The sequence below is a fragment of the Olea europaea genome, chromosome 18, assembly GCF_002742605.1.
Source record: "Olea europaea var. sylvestris chromosome 18, O_europaea_v1, whole genome shotgun sequence".
In the NCBI taxonomy this organism is placed as follows: Eukaryota; Viridiplantae; Streptophyta; class Magnoliopsida; order Lamiales; family Oleaceae; genus Olea; species Olea europaea.
Window position 1 is genome coordinate 27,735,407 of NC_036254.1, and position 15,036 is coordinate 27,750,442.

Here is a 15,036-nt window from a genome sequence, read left to right on the forward strand (position 1 = left end):
TTTAGGTGTTAATTAATCATAAAAGTGCAAAAATTAATGGACGTAAATCACAACATTTCATGTCTTATCAAAATTATTTCCTTATTAATTCATGGAATTCAACTTTGATTTTCGATGTCCAATCTTGAGTTGTGTTTATGAGTGTTTGAGATTTGTGAAGTCCTACAGTAGGAGTGATTTAAATTCTTATTCTTTATTAGTAGTTTATTAATAAAAATTTTCCACCTGATTTTGGTCTTGAATTTCAAATTTACGAGTTTATTGATTAAGATTGATTCACATTGTTTTTTTGAAGTCATCGACCAGAATGAGAGGAAGAAATTTTGGAGTCTGTCACGGTTGTAGAAGCAACACACACTACTTTGGACAATGCCAACTGAAATGTGGATGCCCTAATCTAGACCATGGATATCGAAAATATTTTGAGGTCGAATGAGATACCAATAACAAAAGGTTATTGTTCTTCACATGTAGTAGTGATGATCGTCGATACTTTGATTTGGTGAAAGATGAAGCTTTAGGCGGAGAGTTGAGTTTCATTAATCATGCATTGAATCGTGTGCCCAACGAGGAAGACAAAAAGTTGCCAATACTGTTTGACGAGCTGGCTAGAATTAGCGAGAAACGAGATGTTGACATATCCTTGCACATGACTTTCAATAAGGGAAAGTAATTGGCAAATGTGACAACAAGAAAAGGGGTCGAATTGAACTAGTAATTTGAGTAATGTTTGTGGTTGAAACACTACTATGATGTTAATTTGAATTTTCTATGTGTAATTGTATTTGAGAAACAACTAAAATGTTAGAATTAAGACAAACCGTTATTGTCTTTGGATGCAACTCCTCTAACTTGTATGCATCAATAAAAGCAGTGGAATCTGTTGTTGAATGAATTTTCTATGTGTAATTGTATTTGAGAAACAACTAAAATGTTAGAATTAAGACAAACCGTTAGTGTCTTTGGATGCAACTCCTCTAACTTATATGCATCAATAAAAGCAGTGGAATCTGTTGTTGAATGAATACTAAGTACAGGGCCACTAATTGAACATTCATAAACAAGCAACTTGAGATTGCAATAATTATACCTTCCAATACAAACTTCAAAAGAAGGCTACCTATAGCAACCAAATAAAGGCTGCTTCTTCAACTCGAATTCTAAACACCCAACTTTACACAAAAAAGTCTGTCAAACATTTTTACACCGAAATTCCATCCTAAAGTTCAATGTAAAAACTGAATTTTCAAGCCACAATGAAGTCAATCTTCATTTCTCAAACAGGATGGCGTAGAGGTCTCCATGTCGTAGCATAGCATACACATAGATCTGCAACAATATGATATAGAAAAATGAAATGAGTGCCCAAAAATAAAGTAGCATGAAACAAATGTGTCCACACGTATCTTCCCTGCAAGAATGAAGTAAATACATCCATCGTCCCATTTTTTTGAATTCCTTTTCCTCACTAGAAAGCCTATGGCGTAAGTATATCTTTTGTAGAAGTCAAACATTTATTTCTCATCATTAAATATCATACCCACCTCAGGCACACTTGCAACATCTCCTTTTACATTTTATTGTCCAATATATTCAAATCGTCCACTACATTCTCATTATCATATTCTAGTAAGAAATCATGATTTTCATCTTCCATAATTTCCTTTCCTGCCACAAAATTTCTTATTATACCAAGTGGAGATGGAAAAGAAACGTATTGAGCAAGGTATGACAGCACTTCGTGAAACATAATAAGTCCATTGACAAATTAAAGCTTTTACAACCAAACTAGTCTTGCATGGGCTGTGTTATTTTTAAGGTAATGCTAACGTGTCGAATAGCTTAAAGATACCAAAATGGAATACGGTGTGGAAAAATGGGGAAGTTTGCATCTATACGTCTAGTGTGGTGATGTTCAATTGGTTCTGATAGTCACTTTATGGTTTACAAATAGAGCTATGTGTAGAATTGTTCTCAGTTCTCAATAGTATGGAAAGAAATTAATAATGTCACATAGCCGTTGAAACAAAGAATGATATCACGTGAATGAAAAAACACTAAACAAAGTAAAGAAAATCTTAACAATGTAGAGATAATTGCAACCATGCTGATGAATGAAGGAAGAGATTGACCTTCTTCTCCAAATGCTAGGCTTAGAAAAGGGTACTCAAAAGCAAGCTGATGAGAGATGTGCAGAGTCAAATATATTCCCATATGGACTCTGTTCCATCATTAAAAATACAACAATCAACTAAAGAAATCCCTTTTTTCAAAATTATTAAACAAAATAAAATTTCCTGCAAGTGAAAATACCCAAAGAAATTAAAAAAGAAAAAAGAACAAAAAGAACAAAAAAGGAGGACAAGAGAAAAAAAAATGGTAAGGAAAAAAGAAAAGAAAAGAAAAGCTCACAAACAATACGTTGAAGGAGGTATTCTTTTATATTAAGATTGAGAGTCCAAAAATGAAAAAACTTATAGAAGTATTCAAACATATTAAACAAAAAACAAAAACCTAGCATTCAATATAGTCAAAAGTTAAAGACTCTATTTCTCATTTTTCTCGTTCAATAAGGATTTATGATTGATTTCTTTGATCTTTCATAAATACACAACAATAACCTGTTAATGTTGAGCTACTGACAGCTGCACACAATAATCTACAAGCCTGCTAAGCTTTTTGTAGTGTAGTAGATGCTCATAGTATATATGCATATGTTTGCGATGTGCTTATCTTGACTATCATTATTAAGAAAGATGTATTACTAATTCTAGTCGAATTGCAAAAAAGTTTCTATTTGTTCTATAGCTCAATTGTATTACTAATTCAAGTCGAATTGCACAAAATTTTAAGTTTGTCCAATAGCTCAACTATAATGAGAAAAAATATATATAATATAAAATTGGTTGCACTAATGTAAGACTACAAATAATCCAGGTTATTGTCTCTCCACGGTTCGCTAATTGTAACTGAAACTTTTCAATACAACTTTGACTTCCATTCTTGTTTATCAGCGCTACCTATGAGTTGGATTGGAACAACTAACTACCTAGCTACCTATCTTGATCAATCTAATCTATTTTTACCTTTCCTTGCTTGCTCTAAACCAACAAGAGCTACTTGCCCCAGGTAGTTGATTATAGAATAGAACCAACCGTAGCAACGTAAAGCTACTTGAATCAAAGTTTTACTCGCAAGTATACAGTATATATTAATGTAGTAAACTATCAGTTATCAAAGTTTTGCTTGCATGTATGTGTTTTAACAAATGTAAGCAATCCAAGTAGCCCAAATGTTATATCTCAGATGACACTTAAAAGAACTAAAGGGAGTGATGAACTTATCAGAGGAACTTCCACCTAAATTCGTTACTGTCAATTTATCATGTGCATTATCATGCCAACGCCGTTTTTTCACATTGAATTTTACACAGAATATTACGTAACTCTGGTAATGGTTTTTATAGACAAAAACTAATAGATAGCTTTGATATTGTTTTCTCTTGGATTATCTATGGTAAGTCTTCTCCCTGCGATAAAACTCATGCAAGTGAAAACACACACAGGAGCAAAGTAAAAAAGAAGAGAATCAGGAAAAAATGAAGAGAATGTAAGAAAAAAATGACTTTAATATTATGCAAAAGAATCAATTAAAGACATCAGGTGCCCGAGCCTGTGTGCTTGCATATGTTTATTATTGTATATATAACATAATATATGCACATGCGCTCATGGAAATAAAAAGGTGCATGACAGGAATCACGTGTGGCTGAGAATAAAGAACTATAGTCTTGAATATTTTGTGAAAACACAGGCAACTATTTGCATCTCTAGGTTTGACTCCCAATCTAAACTACTCACAAAAATCTTCATCAATTCATAAAATTGAAGAAGAGCGATGATGGTGGAAGCATTGAAAAAGGTACACAACCGAAATCGAAGGAATCCCCACAGTCGAGAGGGAGACGATGAACAAAGACATTAGAGTTAGGGCAAATGGATTCCTTATTTTTTTATTATTATTATTTTTTTTCCTTTTATGAAAACTACAAAACTGGAATTTCTTTTGGGATTAGTGGAAACAAAATCACTTCCATGATAGACGACCAAAAAGCCAACAAACATAGAATAATTGTTGTGAAGCAAAAATGTAACATTAGCCAAACATGAAGAATTACGCCATTTAAGTGGCCAGAGAATTAAATGCTAAAGAGTGCAATTAGGAATCCATCAACATAAAACTTGATTGTCTCCAAAGATCAAATGTTGAAGCTAACCGAACTTGAGTTGTAGAGTTGAAAGAGCGACTTCAAATGTTTCTGTGGACATATGAAGGAAAGATAGAAAATAAATGTACATGGACTTTTAATTCACCGATGTTGAAATTTCTGCAGTGAATCTTTAGTTATCAGCTAATTTAGAAAGCAGAAAGAGTGGAGACAAAAATGACTATGAAAGTTGGAGTGCTGGTTCCATGGTTATAAATAAATAAATTGAGCTGTGAAGAGAACTGTGAGAACCTCATAAGTGGGGAGGCAGGGGATATATGTTGATTATAAAGTCCTAGCCTATTTAAGAATAAAAAATCATGTGCAACATCCACCTGGGAGCCAATTGCAAGAATTCTAACAAAGCGTATGAAAGGCTTTTAAGCTTATTGGACAAAAGTATCCCAATAACAATAGGACATGAACTCACAAGTTCTATTATATGTGACCTCATAATCATTGTAAACTCTCTATACACTGCTTTTACACAATAATGTTTATTTTCCTCTCTCCTAGGTAAAAAGTCCGACTAACTTGAGTGTCAGATCATGCACTCCTTCAAACGAATTTGTTTTGCAAGTCGGAAGCAAAATCACAAACCATAATTAGGCTACCTTACCTGTTTAGATAGTATGACTAATTCTAAAGTCAAGAAACTACTCAACTTGTTTAGAGGTAAATCGCCACCATTAGAACCCCTTTGTTTCCACCTTTTCCTTCAAATCAACTATTGAAAATGATATTTCATCTTGTTGAAGGTAATATCAGAAATTCCATGCCATTTAAGCAAAATTAGGAAATCAATTAAAAGTGAGATTCAGATCACAAATTTTTGCTCATTCTCACATTTGAAGAATTTCTATTATTTGACCAGAAATAACGAAAAAGTAATATTTTTCCTATGAAATTCAGATTTTTCAAATAATTTCCAAGGTAAGATTAAGCAAATGCAATTTCTTTTACACCAAACTCAACTTAAAAACACGTTTCATCCCAGTTCACTGCCTACTAATTAGCATCAAGTCACCTTGATAGTGACAGTAAAGAAAACACAGTAACGGTTGTGGGAATACAATTCTCGAGGGGTAAAAAAGATTCGAGCATTTAACTAGTTTCAAACAAATTGCTTCCCTGTGATAAACTATAGTGCAGGAAATTAGAAGATAGCACCCTCCTCCATTGCCTTCCCCGAGGTAACCCCAGTGGTTTTTATGTCCTCATAATTTCATTTCAATTAATGAATATATCTCTAGCTACTAAATCATTAGTGTTCGAAATTGCCAAATGAAAGAGTTGTTTCTGGAGTTTGAAGTTATTCCTTTGAAAATAATCTGACAGAATTAGGTTTGTGACATTTCCATACTTCATAAAGTATCTTTTGCGTTTTTCGATGTGGTAATTTGTTAAGAATATAGTTTGTAGAAAGCAAGGCTTCCCCCCACAAGTTCTGCGGTAATTCAGAACTTATTAACATAGCATTCATCATCTCCTTCAATGTTCGATTCTTGCGTTCAGCAATTACCATTAGATTGAGGAGAATAAGGTGCGGTAGTTTTATGAATAATTCCGTGTTCCGAACAGAATTTCTCAAATGGTGAATCATATTCACCACCTCTATCACTTCTTATGACCTTAATCTTTTTGCTAAGTTGATTTTCAACTTTTAACTTGTAGTGTTTAAACACTTCAATTGCTTCGCCTTTGCTTTTGAGCAAATACACATAGGAATATCAAGTACAATCATCGATAAAAGTGATAAAGTACTTATTACCTCCCCTAATTTGAACAAATTTTAAATCACATATGTCGGTGTGAATTAAATCTAGGGGTTCGGTACTTCTTTCAACAGAATGAAAGGGTAGACGTGACATTTTGGCTTCTACACATATATCGCATTTGTGATTAGGATTTAAATCACACTTTGGTAATAAATCTAATTTGATTAGTCTACGCAAAGTGTTATAATTTGTATGTCCTAATCGTTTATGCCAAATGTTAAATGACTCAAGCAAGTAAGAAGAAGATGTATTCTTATTCATAATTGGAGGTACAACAGTCATTACATTCAATTTAAAGAGCCCTCATACAGGTAGTCTTTTCCTACAAACATTCATTCTTTGAGAATACAAATTTGTCCGAGACAAATACTAGTTTAAACCCGTTCTTACTTAGTAGAGAACCAGATACCAAGTTTTTCCTAATATCGGGCACATGAAGAACATCATTCAGAGTGAACTCTTTTCAACTTGTCATTTTCAGCACTAGTTTCCCATGTCCTTCTACCTTGGAAGATGACGAGTTTTCCATGTAGAGATATTCATCATGATCCATTGCTTTGTAGGTAGAGAACATCCCGCGGTTTGAGCATATGTGACGAGTAGCTCCAGTATCTACCCACCACTCCTTAGTGTTTCCAATTAAGTTGCATTCAGAGACGACCGCAGAAAGATTCATGTCTTTTACCTTATCAGTGAGGTTCTCATGTTCTGTTACATTGGCCTGGTTAGTTTTTTCCTTTACATTTTTTGGCTTTCGACAATTCTTGGATCGATGTCATGCCTTGCCACAATTGTAACAGTTGCCTTTAAACTTTTTAGCAGTTTTTGAAGAACCAATTTGTCCTTCCCCATTGTGCTTCCTCTTTTTGCTAGTCTTGAAGCCTCTTTCTACAATGTTGGCTTTTGATTCTATCGAATTAGATGCACCATTCATTTTTTCAGTTTTGCGATTGTCTTCTTCTATTCTCAATCGGACAATTATATCTTCAAGTTTCATTTCCTTCCGCTTGTGCTTTAGGTAATTCTTAAAATCCTTCCATGAAGGTGGTAATTTCTCAATTAGTGCAGCGACTTGGAATGATTCACTTAGTTTCATTTCTTCGGCATGGATGTCGCTAAGTATGATCTGAAGTTCTTGAACTTGGGATATGACAGTCTTGTTGTCAACCATTTTATAATCCAAAAAACGACCGACAATGAATTTCTTCGTGCCGGCATCTTCGGTTTTGTACTTTGTGTCCAAAGATTCCCACAGTTCTTTTGCGGACTTAGCATTGCAGTACACATTATATAATGTGTTATCAAGTCCATTAAGTACATAATTTCTGCATAAGAAATCAGAATACTTCTATGCATCAATCGCAGCCAATTTTTCAGCATCACTGTCTTGCTCGGTATATGAAGGCGCGTCTTCTTGGAGAAATTTAGCCAGATTTAACGTCGTCAGATGAAAAAGCATTTTTTATTGCCAACGCTTGAAATCTGACCTATTAAACTTTTCTGGTTTTTCCCCGGTCGTATTCGGGAGTGTGGTACCAGAAGTTGCCATTTCTTAAACATAATCAGAGAGATCAACGGTAAGAAGGAGTAGAAACAGAAACAAAATAATAATAGAAAAAAATTCGTTTTAAGATTGTTGTTTCTGGAGTTTGAAGTTACTCCTTCGAAAACAATCCAACAGAATCACCTGAATGTAAGAATTGATCAACAGGATTCAAAATTGTAATTCGAGCCCACCGATTTCACGATGTTTCCTTAAAACGAATTTGCTGCCTTCAATGGTGCTAAAGGCGTCCAGCAATCGTTTCCCAGGATAGAAAGAATTTTCGTCTCCTACGAAAGCAGCACTGCAATCTGCAGGAGTTCCAACGAACTCAACGAAGTGTGTTTTACTTCGAGACAATATTAGAACGAGAGAGAAGGAAATGAGATTCAGAGCACAGAAAGTTTGCAATGAAAATGGTGTAAATTTTCTGGTAGAGAGGCTGGCTATTTATAGACTTGTCCGTGGCCATTCGAACAGTCATCACCTTTCAGACAAGCCTTAAAAATCCGAACATGCTGTTCTTAAAAGTCGTGTCTATTAAGTCGGTTAACAGTCGGCTAACAGTCGACTGTTTGGTCGGTAAATAGTCGACTGTTAAAACAAAATAAAACACCCGGAATAAGCCAAAACTTAAATTTCATATTGTACCCAAGAATTTGATTATTTACAATTTGGCCCAAAATTTTAAATAAATTTTGTCCAAAAAGTTAATATAGTGTAAAGGTCCACCCGCACCCGCACCAAACCGGACCAGACTCTTGCCCGTGCCCGTGCCTTGCCGAGCCTAGCCAGCCGGCCGGTCGGACGGACGGCGGCGACAGCGCGCGCATGTGGGTTTATGACCGAACCCAATAGGATATAGATCTTCTCCCTTCCAAAGACTATTGGTACCCCTTGGGGCCCAAACCCGATTCCAAACTTCCACCTTATAAACCACACCAAAGTTTCCTAACTTTCCTATATGGGATAAGTGTTTGGAAAATCAAATTCTTCCATAATCATTAGTTTATGTGGGTTACTTTAACACTTAATATTTCATTCAATTTTAAATGGTTTTCGATAGATAAATATATTACGTTAATCATCTCGTGGAGTAGAACGTGAATATGCTAGGTCTCGTATTAATTAAAAGGTGGGTCCCACTGAAATTTGGGCTCAAATTTGACCCATTTCATAACCATTTTTTCCAGCAAGAGTTGAACAGTGGATTGGGAAAAATGAAGAATTGTTTGCACTTAGTACAGTCAGCAACTTAACTCTAGGAGAGAATATCTAAGTCTTAGTACTTATGCTGGTGTAGACAGCTAGTCGTTTGATTACCCGCAAGTGAACGGGATTGTGAACAAGTAATAAAGTGATGTGTAGAGTGTCGAACACACGAGAACTATGTGTTTGATCGAGTTAAAGCTAATAATTCCCTTAATCGAATAGCAAGTCGAGTTGTAACTAAGACTATTAAATCTATCAATTAAATAGAAAGCAAAGTAAAAGTTTATCAAATTTGCGAGAAGTATTGCTAAGATGTAGAATCCTCTTTGCCACTTCATTTTAGTTCGATAATTTAAACTGACAATTTGAAATCATGCTTGTTGGTCATTATTCCTATTTTATTTAAAAGTTTCTCTCGATAGCAATTAAATCTAATCCTACACATAATTTTCTTATATCTCTATGAAAAATAAAAACGCGCAAGAAAGCATTAAACGAGTTAGAACATTTATAAAAACCATGTGAAGTATACAGGTATGTAATGTATTACTTGATTCAATTCAAGTCCTTCACGTTCCAAAGTATGACATTTTGATCTCCAAAATTTGCATCTAATGGCTAATTTAGCGCTCATATTTTGGATTTTGCCATTTTCACCTGTTTTTACTTCTTTCCTTCAATTCCCTTTTCATTCATAAAATTTACCTATTAAACATAAAAGACAATAATTTAGAATATAATTTGTGGAAGAACTATCAAATTTTGCTATTTTAGGGCCTCAAATAAGTGTATAAAATACACTTATCAAACACCCCCAAACTTAAACATTTGTTTGTTCTCAAACAAAACTATAACCTAAATAGTAACAAATACACAAGCATGCAGAAATACTTGGTTTGACAATCTAGCTTTTTACAGCAGGAATGGAGATTATCGTATTAAATTTACAAACCACTTCAAAGTCACAATACCAAACTAATATCCACTTTTCCAATGCAAAACTAACGTGTGTGTGGAGAGAGTTAAGTAGACATTAATGATCTCACAAGTTGTTCACATTCCCGGCCCTCTATGGTCAAATTTATCCTTATATCTCTCGTAAAATTTACACACCCTCAAACTTATTCTTTTTCACTCTTTTCCCAGCATGTAATTTAAGGTTGAATTTTTCATTACTATCCTCACTCTCTCTTATTCAGGTGGACGTTACTAGTTGCAAGTCAACACATCAATGAATAAGGATTTCCCAATTATTTGATTGCTTCGACCGTCAAGACTCAACTAGGCTAATTATCCTTCATCGAAAGTCAAATTGCCTCGAACAAGTGTTAGGACTTAATAAGGCATTTAGTGAATTTTATTTTTTATTTTTTGTTCTTTTTTCTATTGCACTCTTCCTTAAGCTTTCTAGATGACTCATGTAGCAGGCTTTAGGCCGGTGACTCCCAAATCAGACGACTTTAGGGCACCAGATTTTTAAACACCCTTACAGGCTTAATAACCCCAGTCATAAAAGCTTCGAAGAGATGACTCCCAAATTAGATGACTTAAGGGCAACTTCATCTTTGATTGTAGGGAGCTTTAGGTCAATGACTCCCAAATTAGATGACTTTAGGGCATTAGGTTTGAAGATACCTTTGCAGGCTTAATTGCTCGAGCCATAAAGACTTCAAAAGAAGTTTTAAATTTTAAAATATATGCATTGATTAGTGTAATGTCCCTTATCATTCACCTATTCAAGAAAACTGACCTCCAACTCAAGACTTTCACCCAATTTTATCATGTTCATCTCAGACAATCCACACAAAAAAAAAAATTCACATAAGGAATCATTGGTCATATCCGTATCTTCCTACAATAGTAAAATCACCTCAAACTGTGCTAAATTTGGTCTAAAGATAATTAATTTAGTATGGTTTGGGTAAAGCATCTATTTCCAACTAAATCAACCTATCAAGAATATGAAACAACTTATTTCATCACAATGTCAAACTCAATTCTAGTGCGCGTATAATATCAAGTTTTGCAAGGTTAAGTGTAGAACCCCAAATAATTCTAGACACCTTAGTGGCATTAAGACATGGATATTGGATGACTAAAGTATACTTTAGATTTTTAGTCTTATTTGAGACCCATTTTCGACATAGGAAACATTCAATTTGGAAAATGATATCTAAATAAAAGTTTTAGCTCTTTGAGTTAGCTTTCCAACGCACTTTGAATTACCTCAATCAAATATCGGGAGAAGAAGTTATGATAGAAACACTGAAAGCTGTGCAGTGTCAATCGGTCGACCGAAACTGCCTGATGAAAAATCTCGTTTTTTTCTAGAATTTAAATATTTATTTTCATCAATTGTTTTCTCAAATGGTCACCCACATCTTTGGAAATAAAAATCCCACTAAATTGAAGCATTTAACCTCAAACTTAAATGACACCCATGTTTTCTCTCTTAAATGAAATTTGACCCTTTATTTGCTTTAAGTTATAGGATATTTACCTATAAATAGATACCTCATTTCACTCATTTTTTTTCATACCAAAAGTAAGAGCTTTTACATACTAAAGAAAGAGTTTCCAAGAGAGAAAAAAAGAGGGAGGAAAACTATTTTTCCTAGAAGTTTAAGAAGTGTTTTCAAGCATTTTTCATAGAAGTTTTGGGTGCTATCAAGGAGTGTCTTCAAGCATCAATTCTCAACAATTTTCAAACATCCAAGGAGTGCATTTCTTTCAACGTCCAAGTTTCATCGAAGTTTTCAATCCACGTTTTCAAAGTTTCAAAAGCATCAATCAAGGTAAGTAGAGGTGCAATGTGTTTAATCGTGTTAAGTTATAAGTTTCGATTCATGTTAATGTTTGTATGTCAAATGGTACTCCGGTACGGCATATCCCTCTATGTTAATGGCTGTATGTCAAATGGTACTCCGGTACGGCATACCCCTCTATGTTGAAGAAATGTTCGTATGTCAAATGGTGCTCTCGGGTACGGCATACCCCTTAATGTCAAATGGTGCCTCCGGGTACGGTATGTATGAAAAGTTATAAAGTTAATGTTTTGAAATGTATAACTTGATCATGAATGCACCTATGACACCTATTGAGTTTTTCAACTCACGGGTTTAATCTCATCTCTACAGATTGAAGGAATTCTATCTCCGGCATAGATGGATGAGAAGATGGAGAGTGATGCAACGAGCCCATGGAAATCCGGTGAATAAGTGATTTGGATTTATTTTTATGAAATATTTTCCAATGTTATTTCTTTAAAGTTTTGAATAACGCAGAATGCGAGAACAAGCTATGTTTTCTTCAAATAAATTACATTTTGTTGTTTTGAAAAATGATTCAGTGTTTTTGTTTAAAGTATTTGAAGTATTGTTATTTAAATTATTATCCGAAGATGTAAGCTTCCACTAAAACGTATACACTTGTTCCTAAACCACCGGTTAAGCTAAGTAAAGTAAGTAGCGTTCCGGTCCACTAGGGGTTGGGGCGTTACAGCGTGGTATCAGAGCAAGGTTTAGCCGGTTTTGTAGACCAAGTATGTTTTTTTTTTTAAAAAAAAACAAAAGAAAAATGAAAAGTTTAAGGTATTCCATGGCATCGTGCATCCATCCATCAATCTCATCCTATGGCCCGGGTATGTTCATGTTTAAAGTTAATGATTATGTTTATGTTATGATGCTTTGATATGATTTAGAGATGTGTTATTTAAAGATATGTAATGGATTTGGGCAAAAGCTAAGGGCTTAAAGGGAATTACATGATATGAAAGTTTAAATATTTGCATGTTTTCTTTAAGCAAAGAAAAAGAATGATGTATGTAAAAATGCAACAGATATGGCTTGTAGAACGGCTAGGGCATATAGAGAAGCATTGAACTGTAGAATTGCTATTCATTCCTATGAAAACTATGTAACTGATCCGACCTGACCGCTTAGCGAACATGTGTATGACATCTATGAGAGATGCATGACGGCGGTTAATGCTGGTATGGAGATCACACATATTGAGGCCATAAATAACCTCATACACTCCCTCCCACCTCAATGGGGAAATATGGGAGTCACAGTTAGAGATGAAATGTTAGAAGGCAACCCAAACCTGTTCGAGTTTGAGAGGTATTGCCATGCCCTGATTGATTTGTGGGATGATGTAATCCATGAGGAGCCTGACGAGGAACCTTTGGCTGAGGAAGAAGATCCCGAAGAAGAACCCAAGGATGATTTAGAGAATGATCCTGAGCCACAGGTTGAGATGGACATAGAGTCCGGACCTGAGGCGGAAGACTCCTCCGAAGATGAAGCTCCACCAAAGAAGATCCGTGCTTATGTATTGTTTGATTCAGGAGCTACACACTCCTTTGCTTCAACAACTTTTATGGCTAAATCTAGTATTACCTGTGATAAGTCGAAAGGTACATTAGAAGTTAGTATTCCTTCGGGAAACCCTTTGAATACTGATAGAATAGCCAAGTCAGTAAGTATCGAAGTTGAGGGAAAACTAATGGAAGCGAACCTATACATGATAGAAATGAAGGATTTTGATGTAATACTAGGCATGGATTGGTTAGGTTGTAATTACGCCACCATCCGATGTAAGGAAATGGAAGTATCATTTCAGAAACTAGGAGAGGAATCATTTTCGTTCCTTGGAATGAAGACGAAACTCCTTATTCGACTAGTATCGGCTTTACAAACTGAGAAGATGTTGAGAAAAGAAACATGTCAAGGATATCTAGTAAGTATCTCAGAAGGGAAACAAGAGACGATAAGGGTTGAAGATGTACTAGTAGTACGGGAATTCGTAGATGTGTTTCCAGAAGATCTATCTTGTATTCTACCCGATAGACAAGTGAAATTCACCATAGACCTAATTCCCGGGGCGGCACCAGTATCTAAGGCTTCCTACCGAATGGCCCCAAAGGAACTACAAGAATTAAAGAAGCAGTTGCAAGAACTCCTAGATATGGGCTTTATACGACCAAGCGTATCTCCATGGGGTGTGCCGGTGTTGTTTGTAAAGAAGAAAGATGAAAGCATGAGGATGTGTATCAATTATAGAGAGATAAATCGATTAACCATCAAGAATAAGTACCCACTTCCGAGGATCGAAGATCTATTAGATCAACTGAAAGGAGCTAAGGTATTTTCCAAGATCGACTTACGATCGAGATACCATCAACTGAAAGTAGAGACAAAGGATATACCTAAGACAGCTTTTAGAACTCAATATGGACACTACGAGTTTACGATGATGCCGTTTGGGCTAACCAATGCACCTATAGTGTTCATGGACCAGATGAATTGAGTGTTTCATCAATACTTGGATAAGTTTGCAATAGTTTTCATCGATGACATTCTGATATATTCCTAGAGTAAGGAGCAACATGAAGAGCACTTGAGAATAGCCTTAGAGGTATTACGCAAGGAGAAGTTGTATGCCAAATTCAAGAAGTGCGAGTTTTGGCTTGAACGAGTTAGATTTCTTGGACATGTAGTTACTGTCCAAGGGATTGAAGTAGATCCGGCAAAAGTAGAAGCAGTAACCAACTGGAAAACACCAACAAATGCTGGCGAAGTATGGAGTTTTCTAGGATTGGTTGGATATTATAGGAGATTCATAGAAGGATTCTCCAAAATAGCTGGACCAATGACGCAGCTTACAAGGAAGGGAGTAAAATTCCAATGGACAGAAAAATACGAACAAAGTTTCCAAGAACTTAAGCAGAAGCTGATATCAGCACTTGTATTAACAATACCTGAAGGTACGGAAGGGTTTGTTATATACAGCGACGCATCCAAGTGAGGATTGGGATGTGTACTAATGCAAAATAGAAAAGTGATAGCCTATGCTTCAAGACAATTGAAGAAACATGAGCAGAACTACCCGACGCATGATTTAGAACTTGCAGCGGTAGTATACGCTTTGAAGATATGGTGACACTACTTGTATGGACAGAAGTGTGATATCTACACAGATCATAAAAGTCTCAAGTATTTCTTCACACAGAAGGAATTGAATATGCGACAAAGACGATGGTTGGAATTGGTGAACGACTACGACTGCACTATTCACTACCATCCGGGTAAGGCTAATGTTGTGGCCGATGCTCTAAGTAGAAAATCAATGGGACAATTGACGTCACTACCCACCTCTCAAGTGGAGTTAGTCAAGGACTTGGAAAAGTTGCAGATCGAAGTGGTTACCACACCAGGACAAGTCACTGCTCGTCT